Source organism: Argentina anserina, unplaced genomic scaffold (genome assembly GCF_933775445.1).
Source record: "Argentina anserina unplaced genomic scaffold, drPotAnse1.1, whole genome shotgun sequence".
In the NCBI taxonomy this organism is placed as follows: Eukaryota; Viridiplantae; Streptophyta; class Magnoliopsida; order Rosales; family Rosaceae; genus Argentina; species Argentina anserina.
In genome coordinates, this window is record NW_026089443.1 from 496167 (window position 1) to 510840 (window position 14674).

General features: G+C 37.0%; 1 non-coding gene across 1 annotated transcript; it reads right to left on the reverse strand.

The window, feature by feature from the left end:
- Positions 1-11989: 11989 nt before the first annotated feature.
- On the reverse strand, positions 11990-12096 carry LOC126804639 (small nucleolar RNA R71). Its single transcript, XR_007673528.1, has one exon. It is a non-coding gene; the product is annotated as a small nucleolar RNA R71 (small nucleolar RNA).
- Between the last annotated feature and the right edge of the window lie 2578 nt (positions 12097-14674).

Sequence of the window (14674 nt, forward strand, 5' to 3'; positions counted from 1 at the left end):
CCCACACTTGCAAAACTCTCAAATACAATAGAAACTCGCATCAGAAGCCATACAGAAAGATACTCAAACGAGAAATGAAAAGATACACAATTGGAATAGTAAAGATACGCAAACGATGTAAAGATACTCAGTTTGAAAGAAACACCCTCCCACACTTGCAAAACTCTCAAATTCAATAGAAACTCGCATCAGAAGCCTGACAGAAAGATACTCAAACGAGAAATGAAAAGATACACAATTGGAATAGTAAAGATACGCAAACGATGTAAAGATACACAATTGGAATAGTAAAGATACGCAAACGATGTAAAGATACACAATTGGAATAGTAAAGAGACGCAAACGATGTAAATATACTCAGTTTGAAAGAAACACACTCCCACACTTGCAAAACTCTCAAATTCAATAGAAACTCGCATCAGAAAGCCTTACAAAAAGATACTCAAACGAGAAATGAAAAGATACACAATTGCAATAGTAAAGATACGCAAACGATGTAAAGATACTCAGTTTGAAAGAAACACACTCCCACACTTGCAAAACTCTCAAATACAATAGAAACTCGCATCAGAAGCCTTACAGAAAGATACTCAAATGAGAAATAAAAAGATACACAATTGGAATAGTAAAGATACGCAAACGATGTAAAGATACTAAGTTTGAAAGAAACACACTCCCACACTTGCAAAACTCTCAAATACGATAGAAACTCGCATCAGAAGCCATACAGAATGATACTCAAAAGAGAAATAAAAAGATACACAATTGGAATAGTAAAGATACGCAAACGATATAAAGATACACAATTGGAATCGTAAAGATACGCAAACGATGTAAAGATACTCAGTTTGAAAGAAACACACTCCCACACTTGCAAAACACTCAAATGCAATAGAAACTCGCATCAGAAGCCTTACAGAAAGATACTCAAACGAGAAATGAAAAGATACACAATTGGAATAGTAAAGATACGCAAACGATGTAAAGATACTCAGTTTGAAAGAAACACACTCCCACACTTGCAAAACTCTCAAATACAATAGAAACTCGCATCAGAAGCCTTACAGAAAGATACTCAAACGAGAAATGAAAAGATACACAATTGGAATAGTAAAGATACGCAAACGATGTAAAGATACACAATTGGAATAGTAAAGATACGCAAACGATATAAAGATACTCAGTTTGAAAGAAACACACTCCCACACTTGCAAAACTCTCAAATACAATAGAAACTCGCATCAGAAGCCTTACAGAAAGATACTCAAACGAGAAATGAAAAGATACACAATTGGAATAGTAAAGATACGCAAACGATGTAAAGATACTCAGTTTGAAAGAAACACACTCCCACACTTGCAAAACTCTCAAATACAATAGAAACTCGCATCAGAAAGCCTTACAGAAAGATACTCAAACGAGAAATGAAAAGATACACAATTGGAATAGTAAAGATACGCAAACGATGTAAAGATACACAATTGGAATAGTAAAGATACGCAAACGATATAAAGATACTCAGTTTGAAAGAAACACACTCCCACACTTGCAAAACTCTCAAATACAATAGAAACTCGCATCAGAAGCCTTACAGAAAGATACTCAAACGAGAAATGAAAAGATACACAATTGGAATAGTAAAGATACGCAAACGATGTAAAGATACTCAGTTTGAAAGAAACACACTCCCACACTTGCAAAACTCTCAAATACAATAGAAACTCGCATCAGAAAGCCTTACAGAAAGATACTCAAACGAGAAATGAAAAGATACACAATTGGAATCGTAAAGATACGCAAACGATGTAAAGATACTCAGTTTGAAAGAAACACACTTCCACACTTGTAAAACTCTCAAATACAATAGAAACTCGCATCAGAAGCCTTACAGAAAGATACTCAAACGAGAAATGAAAAGATACACAATTCGAATCGTAAAGATACGCAAACGATGTAAAGATACTCAGTTTGAAAGAAACACACTCCCACACTTGCAAAACACTCAAATACAATAGAAAGTCGCATCAGAAGCCTTACAGAAAGATACTCAAACGAGAAATGAAAAGATACACAATTGGAATAGTAAAGATACGCAAACGATGTAAAGATACACAATTGGAATAGTAAAGATACGCAAACGATGTAAAGATACTCAGTTTGAAAGAAACACACTCCCACACTTACAAAACTCTCAAATACAATAGAAACTCGCATCAGAAGCCTTACAGAAAGATACTCAAATGAGAAATGAAAAGATACACAATTGGAATAGTAAAGATACGCAAACGATGTAAAGATACACAATTGGAATAGTAAAGATACGCAAACGATATAAAGATACTCAGTTTGAAAGAAACACACTCCCACACTTGCAAAACTCTCAAATACAATAGAAACTCGCATCAGAAGCCTTACAGAAAGATACTCAAACGAGAAATGAAAAGATACACAATTGGAATAGTAAAGATACGCAAACGATGTAAAGATACACAATTGGAATAGTAAAGATACGCAAACGATGTAAAGATACTCAGTTTGAAAGAAACACACTCCCACACTTGCAAAACTCTCAAATACAATAGAAACTCGCATCAGAAGCCTTACAGAAAGATACTCAAATGAGAAATAAAAAGATACACAATTGGAATAGTAAAGATACGCAAACGATGTAAAGATACACAATTGGAATAGTAAAGATACGCAAACGATGTAAAGATACACCCTCCCACACTTGCAAAACTCTCAAATTCAATAGAAACTCGCATCAGAAGCCTGACAGAAAGATACTCAAACGAGAAATGAAAAGATACACAATTGGAATAGTAAAGATACGCAAACGATGTAAAGATACACAATTGGAATAGTAAAGATACGCAAACGATGTAAATATACTCAGTTTGAAAGAAACACACTCCCACACTTGCAAAACTCTCAAATACAATAGAAACTCGCATCAGAAGCCATACAGAAAGATACTCAAACGAGAAATGAAAAGATACACAATTGGAATAGTAAAGATACGCAAACGATGTAAAGATACTCAGTTTGAAAGAAACACCCTCCCACACTTGCAAAACTCTCAAATTCAATAGAAACTCGCATCAGAAGCCTGACAGAAAGATACTCAAACGAGAAATGAAAAGATACACAATTGGAATAGTAAAGATACGCAAACGATGTAAAGATACACAATTGGAATAGTAAAGATACGCAAACGATGTAAAGATACACAATTGGAATAGTAAAGAGACGCAAACGATGTAAATATACTCAGTTTGAAAGAAACACACTCCCACACTTGCAAAACTCTCAAATTCAATAGAAACTCGCATCAGAAAGCCTTACAAAAAGATACTCAAACGAGAAATGAAAAGATACACAATTGCAATAGTAAAGATACGCAAACGATGTAAAGATACTCAGTTTGAAAGAAACACACTCCCACACTTGCAAAACTCTCAAATACAATAGAAACTCGCATCAGAAGCCTTACAGAAAGATACTCAAATGAGAAATAAAAAGATACACAATTGGAATAGTAAAGATACGCAAACGATGTAAAGATACTAAGTTTGAAAGAAACACACTCCCACACTTGCAAAACTCTCAAATACGATAGAAACTCGCATCAGAAGCCATACAGAATGATACTCAAAAGAGAAATAAAAAGATACACAATTGGAATAGTAAAGATACGCAAACGATATAAAGATACACAATTGGAATCGTAAAGATACGCAAACGATGTAAAGATACTCAGTTTGAAAGAAACACACTCCCACACTTGCAAAACACTCAAATGCAATAGAAACTCGCATCAGAAGCCTTACAGAAAGATACTCAAACGAGAAATGAAAAGATACACAATTGGAATAGTAAAGATACGCAAACGATGTAAAGATACTCAGTTTGAAAGAAACACACTCCCACACTTGCAAAACTCTCAAATACAATAGAAACTCGCATCAGAAGCCTTACAGAAAGATACTCAAACGAGAAATGAAAAGATACACAATTGGAATAGTAAAGATACGCAAACGATGTAAAGATACACAATTGGAATAGTAAAGATACGCAAACGATATAAAGATACTCAGTTTGAAAGAAACACACTCCCACACTTGCAAAACTCTCAAATACAATAGAAACTCGCATCAGAAGCCTTACAGAAAGATACTCAAACGAGAAATGAAAAGATACACAATTGGAATAGTAAAGATACGCAAACGATGTAAAGATACTCAGTTTGAAAGAAACACACTCCCACACTTGCAAAACTCTCAAATACAATAGAAACTCGCATCAGAAAGCCTTACAGAAAGATACTCAAACGAGAAATGAAAAGATACACAATTGGAATCGTAAAGATACGCAAACGATGTAAAGATACTCAGTTTGAAAGAAACACACTTCCACACTTGTAAAACTCTCAAATACAAAAGAAACTCGCATCAGAAGCCTTACAGAAAGATACTCAAACGAGAAATGAAAAGATACACAATTCGAATCGTAAAGATACGCAAACGATGTAAAGATACTCAGTTTGAAAGAAACACACTCCCACACTTGCAAAACACTCAAATACAATAGAAAGTCGCATCAGAAGCCTTACAGAAAGATACTCAAACGAGAAATGAAAAGATACACAATTGGAATAGTAAAGATACGCAAACGATGTAAAGATACACAATTGGAATAGTAAAGATACGCAAACGATGTAAAGATACTCAGTTTGAAAGAAACACACTCCCACACTTACAAAACTCTCAAATACAATAGAAACTCGCATCAGAAGCCTTACAGAAAGATACTCAAATGAGAAATGAAAAGATACACAATTGGAATAGTAAAGATACGCAAACGATGTAAAGATACACAATTGGAATAGTAAAGATACGCAAACGATATAAAGATACTCAGTTTGAAAGAAACACACTCCCACACTTGCAAAACTCTCAAATACAATAGAAACTCGCATCAGAAGCCTTACAGAAAGATACTCAAACGAGAAATGAAAAGATACACAATTGGAATAGTAAAGATACGCAAACGATGTAAAGATACACAATTGGAATAGTAAAGATACGCAAACGATGTAAAGATACTCAGTTTGAAAGAAACACACTCCCACACTTGCAAAACTCTCAAATACAATAGAAACTCGCATCAGAAGCCTTACAGAAAGATACTCAAATGAGAAATAAAAAGATACACAATTGGAATAGTAAAGATACGCAAACGATGTAAAGATACTCAGTTTGAAAGAAACACACTCCCACACTTGCAAAACTCTCAAATACAATAGAAACTCGCATCAGAAGCCATACAGAAAGATACTCAAACGAGAAATGAAAAGATACACAATTGGAATAGTAAAGATACGCAAACGATGTAAAGATACACAATTGGAATAGTAAAGATACGCAAACGATGTAAAGATACACCCTCCCACACTTGCAAAACTCTCAAATTCAATAGAAACTCGCATCAGAAGCCTTACAGAAAGATACTCAAACGAGAAATGAAAAGATACACAATTGGAATAGTAAAGATACGCAAACGATGTAAAGATACACAATTGGAATAGTAAAGATACGCAAACGATGTAAATATACTCAGTTTGAAAGAAACACACTCCCACACTTGCAAAACTCTCAAATTCAATAGAAACTCGCATCAGAAAGCCTTACAGAAAGATACTCAAACGAGAAATGAAAAGATACACAATTGGAATAGTAAAGATACGCAAACGATGTAAAGATACTCAGTTTGAAAGAAACACACTCCCACACTTGCAAAACTCTCAAATACAATAGAAACTCGCATCAGAAGCCTTACAGAAAGATACTCAAATGAGAAATAAAAAGATACACAATTGGAATAGTAAAGATACGCAAACGATGTAAAGATACTCAGTTTGAAAGAAACACACTCCCACACTTGCAAAACTCTCAAATACAATAGAAACTCGCATCAGAAGCCTTACAGAAAGATACTCAAACGAGAAATGAAAAGATACACAATTGGAATAGTAAAGATACGCAAACGATGTAAAGATACACAATTGGAATAGTAAAGATACGCAAACGATGTAAAGATACTCAGTTTGAAAGAAACACACTCCCACACTTGCAAAACTCTCAAATACAATAGAAACTCGCATCAGAAGCCTTACAGAAAGATACTCAAATGAGAAATAAAAAGATACACAATTGGAATAGTAAAGATACGCAAACGATGTAAAGATACTCAGTTTGAAAGAAACACACTCCCACACTTGCAAAACTCTCAAATACAATAGAAACTCGCATCAGAAGCCATACAGAAAGATACTCAAACGAGAAATGAAAAGATACACAATTGGAATAGTAAAGATACGCAAACGATGTAAAGATACACAATTGGAATAGTAAAGATACGCAAACGATGTAAAGATACACCCTCCCACACTTGCAAAACTCTCAAATTCAATAGAAACTCGCATCAGAAGCCTGACAGAAAGATACTCAAACGAGAAATGAAAAGATACACAATTGGAATAGTAAAGATACGCAAACGATGTAAAGATACACAATTGGAATAGTAAAGATACGCAAACGATGTAAATATACTCAGTTTGAAAGAAACACACTCCCACACTTGCAAAACTCTCAAATTCAATAGAAACTCGCATCAGAAAGCCTTACAGAAAGATACTCAAACGAGAAATGAAAAGATACACAATTGGAATAGTAAAGATACGCAAACGATGTAAAGATACTCAGTTTGAAAGAAACACACTCCCACACTTGCAAAACTCTCAAATACAATAGAAACTCGCATCAGAAGCCTTACAGAAAGATACTCAAATGAGAAATAAAAAGATACACAATTGGAATAGTAAAGATACGCAAACGATGTAAAGATACTCAGTTTGAAAGAAACACACTCCCACACTTGCAAAACTCTCAAATACAATAGAAACTCGCATCAGAAGCCATACAGAAAGATACTCAAACGAGAAATAAAAAGATACACAATTGGAATAGTAAAGATACGCAAACGATGTAAAGATACACAATTGGAATAGTAAACATACGCAAACGATGTAAAGATACTTAGTTTGAAAGAAACACACTCCCACACTTGCAAAACTCTCAAATTCAATAGAAACTCGCATCAGAAACCTGACAGAAAGATACTCAAACGAGAAATGAAAAGATACACAATTGGAATAGTAAAGATACGCAAACGATGTAAAGATACACAATTGGAATAGTAAAGATACGCAAACGATGTAAAGATACTCAGTTTGAAAGAAACACACTCCTACACTTGCAAAACTCTCAAATTCAATAGAAACTCGCATCAGAAAGCCTTACAGAAAGATACTCAAACGAGAAATGAAAAGATACACAATTGGAATCGTAAAGATACGCAAACGATGTAAAGATACTCAGTTTGAAAGAAACACACTCCCACACTTGCAAAACACTCAAATACAATAGAAACTCGCATCAGAAGCCTTACAGAAAGATACTCAAACGAGAAATGAAAAGATACACAATTGGAATAGTAAAGATACGCAAACGATGTAAAGATACTCAGTTTGAAAGAAACACACTCCCACACTTGCAAAACACTCAAATACAATAGAAACTCGCATCAGAAGCCTTACAGAAAGATACTCAAACGAGAAATGAAAAGATACACAATTGGAATAGTAAAGATACGCAAACGATGTAAAGATACACAATTATAATAGTAAAGATACGCAAACGATGTAAAGATACTCAGTTTGAAAACAACACACTCCCACACTTGCAAAACTCTCAAATACAATAGAAACTCGCATCAGAAAGCCTTACAGAAAGATACTCAAACGAGAAATGAAAAGATACACAATTGGAATCGTAAAGATACGCAAACGATGTAAAGATACTCAGTTTGAAAGAAACACACTCCCACACTTGCAAAACACTCAAATACAATAGAAACTCGCATCAGAAGCCTTACAGAAAGATACTCAAACGAGAAATGAAAAGATACACAATTGGAATAGTAAAGATACGCAAACGATGTAAAGATACTCAGTTTGAAAGAAACACACTCCCACACTTGCAAAACTCTCAAATACAATAGAAACTCGCATCAGAAGCCTTACAGAAAGATACTCAAACGAGAAATGAAAAGATACACAATTGGAATAGTAAAGATACGCAAACGATGTAAAGATACACAATTGGAATAGTAAAGATACGCAAACGATGTAAAGATACTCATTTTGAAAGAAACACACTCCCACACTTGCAAAACTCTCAAATACAATAGAAACTCGCATCAGAAAGCCTTACAGAAAGATACTCAAACGAGAAATGAAAAGATACACAATTGGAATCGTAAAGATACGCAAACGATGTAAAGATACTCAGTTTGAAAGAAACACACTCCCACACTTGTAAAACTCTCAAATACAATAGAAACTCACATCAGAAGCCTTACAGAAAGATACTCAAACGAGAAATGAAAAGATACACAATTCGAATCGTAAAGATACGCAAACGATGTAAAGATACTCAGTTTGAAAGAAACACACTCCCACACTTGCAAAACACTCAAATACAATAGAAAGTCGCATCAGAAGCCTTACAGAAAGATACTCAAACGAGAAATGAAAAGATACACAATTGGAATAGTAAAGATACGCAAACGATGTAAAGATACACAATTGGAATAGTAAAGATACGCAAACGATGTAAAGATACTCAGTTTGAAAGAAACGCACTCCCACACTTACAAAACTCTCAAATACAATAGAAACTCGCATCAGAAGCCTTACAGAAAGATACTCAAACGAGAAATGAAAAGATACACAATTGGAATAGTAAAGATACGCAAACGATGTAAAGATACACAATTGGAATAGTAAAGATACGCAAACGATATAAAGATACTCAGTTTGAAAGAAACACACTCCCACACTTGCAAAACTCTCAAATACAATAGAAACTCGCATCAGAAGCCTTACAGAAAGATACTCAAACGAGAAATGAAAAGATACACAATTGGAATAGTAAAGTGATAGGAGCACAAAGTGTGACGTTCTTAATGTTTATATGCCCTATTCTTATGCTTTGTTACTTCTTGTTTAGTTGTTTTAGGTTTATATTTGATATATGTATGTTCTAGGTAGAGCTATTTCGATTTTAGATGATTTGATGATGAAATTGTGCTAAGTGTTAGAACTCCTGATTGAGCTAGGATTCCTTACTCGACTAGGACTCTACTTTCCTATTTTCATTCTTTCCTATTTCTTAATCGACGATTTCTTTTCAGGAAAGACAAATCATATTTGGAAAGAAAGGAGAGCTGCCGAGTTGCATTCCTAGTTGAACAAGGAAATCATATTCGAGTTGAAGAAGGAGAAGAGGAGGCCTGCCTAGCTACTCCTAGTTGGACCAAGAGATTGCCGTGCAGCCCTTAAAGAGATCTCCCTATTGAACTTGGTTTCCTACATCAAGTTGGATATGGAGTACATAAATCAAATCCATAACAAAGAGGATTTCAGTTTCCCAATTGGATTCTATTTCCTTTTGGCACGCAAGAAGGCTTCCTACACCTCTATATATAGAGGCCGGCCTCTCCATTCAGCTACATCATCAACCCTACACAAAAACACAGCCATAAGCTCTGCCGAATTCATCCTTCACCATTCCAAGAAATCCTAAAACCGATTCCATCATTCCCCACCTATCAATAGCCTTCAAACACGCTTGTGAAGAAGGTTTCATCCATAGAAGTCTCGGCTACACTTGTGGATTGCTTGATTTATAAAGTGTAACCATGATTCACTCTTGTTTAATTTCGGTTTTGGTTTTGTTCTTGTTCATGGATGAAGTTGCGATTTGTTTAGAGTAGTCTTGTATCAATTTTGTCTATGAAATAGCTACTTGATTCAATTTATATAGAGGATTCGAAAATATGTTTTTGGTTTTATGATTTTCGGTTTTTGGTTTCTGCCGAATACATGTGTGAACAATTTTCGATGCCTATGTGTTATGACTATGCTTGTAGCATGATATTTAGGTTGTTGGATTAAAGACTTAAGCTAAGAACATGTTTATTCTTGTTTATGTGATTTTCGAATTGCATGGTTGTTGGTTAAGTAAGTGACATACTTGATGAATTCAATGTGCATGGCGTTGGGATTACATGATTAAGATGAACATGTTAGAATTTCGATTATGGCTGCTTGGTTGTGATTGAATGTGTTAAGTGTCTATGTGTTTAGGTTACTGCTTAGAACCCTAAATGCATGATCCATCCTTGGTGATTTATTGCATAGTCTCGGCATGATTCGATAAGAAGTTGTAGAACTTAGTTCGATCCCCTCTATGTGAGTTGTTTTGGTGATTGTTTATGTGTTGGTTGGTTGATCACATGTATATATTAGTTTAGGTTTTATTTACTGCTTTTATGATTCAATTCAAAATCTATATCAAACTTTAAAACCCTTTATGAATTCGTGTAAGTATTGTGATCCTAAGCCCTGGCTGGATCCCCGGTTTGTGAACGATACCCTCTTGCTTTATACTACTATGATGTGTTCAGGGTTAAATATTGATGTCGAGTAATCGAGCACTCATCAAATGGCGCCGTTGCCGGGGATCCATTTCTAATGGATCCCTAACTTTTACTACGAATTCATTGTTTATATTGTACATTTGTATATTCTCAATCTTATTCTTATTTCGTGTAACATATAGTAATGTATCTTAGGTTGTTGTTTTGGTGCTTGAATGAATGATTGTTGTAGGTTGTAAATCGAACGGAATAGGTAAAGTCCCTTTTGTTAATATTAGCCTTAACCCTTCATGCTAGCTCTCGAGTTTGCATGAGGTCGAGGGCGGCTTTTATTAACACTTGGAGATTTGTCTAACACATGAGGTTAAGTCCAGCTGAGTAAGGGGCACGCTCTTTTATTACTCTGGTGCATGGGACCAAAATTGGATCTCAGAGAACTATTGACTGACATACATCTCGGTGATGGAGTCGATAGGGAGTTCGCTCTCCGTAGTTCAACAAATGAGTCCTACCATGTTCACTATCTCTGATTGAGCTAAAGGCCTTCTGAAACAAAGACTTGATCTTGTGTCTAGGCATCCATACTTAGGCCGCACGTCCACCTTGGTTTACAACTTAGAATCAATCGATCGTTCAATTATTGAAATAGCAATAAGAACTTGTGAATTGTATGAACTTGTGAAAACGTAAAGAACTAACTCTTTGTAAACAACATAGTTGCCGTGCCCTTCCCCCATAAGTGTGCGTGTGTATGACTAAGGGAAGGCACGAATTTTATGTATCCATTATGTATTCTTCAAGGCTAACTCGTTACCTTTCATATAAAGAGGTACTATGCATGTCCGAATTTTCTAAGAAGACACAAGAGCTCAAGGATCGAATTCAAGCACTTAGAGATTTAAACAACTCTTTCATAAGTAGACCTTTGAATTTCGAAACATCTCCAAGCAATTCAAACTTAAACTCTTCACCTAGATCAGAAGAAGAGGAGGATCTTTCCTTTCCCTTCGCCTTCAAGTCAGATTTAGACACAATTGCGGGCCGTGACATAATTCCTGTGGGTGCTCCAATGGCACTAAAGAATGCATTCATTCCTACCACCCCGGAATCACCTTCATGCATTGCTTTCACTCCACCTGATGAAGCTAACTTCTCCATTCCTGTTCAATTGCTTGGGCAGCTGCCTAAGTACTCTGGTTCATCAATGGAAGACCCTAATGTTCACCTTAGGGAGTTCTTGGACATTTGCAAGCTCCAATCGATTCATCACCTTTCTCAAGAAGGCTTGAGGTTGCTCTTGTTCCCATTTACCCTTAAAGATGATGCTAAACGTTGGTTGTATTCTTTGCCTGCAGGAATCATCACTACATGGGACGAAATGACTAGGAGGTTCTTGAAGCAATTCTTCCCTGCTCAACTCACAAAAAGACTTAGGAGGGAGATTCAGAACTTCACTCAAAAGGATGGTGATTCACTCTATGAGGCTTGGGAGGAATTTCAGGAACTACAAAGGAAGTGCCCTCACCATGGTATTTCGTTGGATGACTTGGTGCAATTCTTCTATGAAGGACTCGACACCACCAATAAGAGCATGGTGGACTCGGCATGTGGCTGCACATTCATGAACAAAACCGGTCAAGAAGCTTACACCTTGATCGATGACTTGGCTGACAACAATCGCCAATTTAGTTCCAAGGAGAAGAGAGGAAGCAAGAGCCGTGGGGTGTATGATGTTGATGCAAGGAATCAGATGGCTACTTTAGAAAGGAAGCTTGACGTGCTAGTCAAGGCATTCAATGGTTCGAGCATCACCCCTCAAGAATGTGGCATTTGTTCTTTCAAAGATCACACGACTGACAATTGTCCAAATGGTGCAATGACTGAAGAAGAGTTGAACTTTATGGGGCAACAAAGGCCTAGGTACAATCCATACTCGAACACATACAATCCTGGACTTAGAGACCATCCAAACTTTCGTTGGAGCAACAATGCTCAACCATCCAATGCTCAAGGTCAAGGACCTCGTCCTTCAGGTTTGTTTGTGAGGCCTCAGGTACCTCAAGGTTCTGCTCCCTTTAACTCTAATGTTCATGGTTCGAATAATGCATCTTCACCTAATTATGATGAACTTTTGAAGTCTCTTGCTCAAGGGCAACAAAATCTAAACTCTGCTACTCAAGCTTTAGTTACAGGTCAACAAGCTCATTCTAAGGATATAACCGAGCTTAAGAAGCAGATGGGACAAGTGATCGATTTCATGGGCAAGATCCATGAAGGAGGGAAGTTGCCGAGCCAAACTGAGCCTAATCCGAACGTGAAGGCCATGGTGACACGAAGTGGGAGGACCTTGGATGCTCCATTGCAGCAACACAAGAAGGCCGTGCCTTCTAAGAGACAAGAGGCCGAGAATTACAATGTCAAAGACTTAGAGAAGGACCCTGCCTCCTCTAAAGCCAATAATGCCGTGCCTCTAGCAAAAGAAGATCATGCCGTGCATGACAAAGGTAAGGATCCTAACTCTAGTGGTTTGGTTTCAACTAATGATCTTCCTCGTGTTCCCTTCCCTAGTAGATTTGCAAAGCAAAAGAAGGATGACTCTGATCAAGCCATGCTCGACATTTTCAAGAAGGTGGAAGTGAACATGCCTCTTATTGAATGCATACAACAAAATCCTAAGTATGCTAAGTTTTTGAAAGAATTGTGCACCAATAAGAGGATGACTCGAGAGAAGGAGGTTGTTACAATGAGTGAGACGGTTTCTGCCGTGCTCCAAAGGAAGCTACCACCAAAGCTTAAGGATCCAGGGAGTTTTTCTATCCCTTGTACAATCGGAAACATGACATTTGAAAAGATAATGTTAGACTTAGGTGCATCTATTAATGTAATGCCGCACTATATCTATGAGAACCTAGGTCTAGGTGATTTGAAACGTGATAATGTTGTGATTCGATTGGCTGATTGTTCCAACAAAGTCCCTTTGGGCTATGTTGAAGATGTTCTTGTGCAGGTATCGAGTTTGATCTTTCCTGCCGACTTCTATGTCATAGACATGGAACCAACTGAGGCAGATGACAAGGAGGTTCCTATCTTGTTAGGCCGCCCCTTCATGAGGACTGCACGAACAAAAATAGATGTGTTTAGTGGATCGCTCACCTTTGAGTTCGATGGTGAAGTGATTAGCTTCAACATCTTTGAAGCTATGAGGTATCCTCTTTCGGAGTTAAGTGATTGTTTTTCAGTTGATATACTTGATTCCGTTGCAGATAACTATCTAGATACCTTGACAAATGACGAGTTGGCACTCACCATTGCCCAAGGGGCCGGATTTACAAGTGATAGCTCAAACATTTCGGTGTTAGCAGCAAAAGATGCCGTGCCATCCTTCATTCATGAGACCGTGACCTCTCTTGAGGTTGCACGTGAGGTAAGCTTTGTCTCTCCTAGTCCAATTCTCTTAACTACTAACAAGAATCTTCCTTCTGTGGTGCAAGCTCCGAAGCTCGATCTTAAGGTTCTTCCGGACCACTTGAAGTATGCGTTTTTAGGAGAAGAGGATACATTGCCCGTGATCATTTCATCTGCACTAAATGAGGAGCAAGAAGAGAGATTGATTGAAGTGTTGAAGAGACACAAGACGGCAATAGGATGGACCTTAGCCGACATCAAGGGGATAAGTCCTACCATGTGTGTGCATCGAATATTGCTAGAAGATGGTGCCAAACCAACCAAGGAAGGTCAGAGACGCCTTCACCCACCAATGATGTAAGTTGTAAAGGATGAAATCACCAAGCTGCACGATTGTGGCGTGATCTACCCCATCTCGGATAGTAGGTGGATCTCTCCTATTCAAGTTGTGCCAAAGAAGTCAGGCATCACGGTGGTGAAGAACAAGGACAACGAATTGGTGCCTCAAAGGACAGTGACCGGACATAGGGTATGTATTGACTATAGGAAGCTCAATGCGACAACAAGGAAGGATCACATGCCATTGCCATTCATTGATCAAATGCTTGAGAGGTTAGCTGGTCACTCTTTCTATTGTTTCCTTGATGGATATAGTGGATACAACCAAATAAGTGTTGCGGAAGAAGATCAAGAGAAGACTACATTC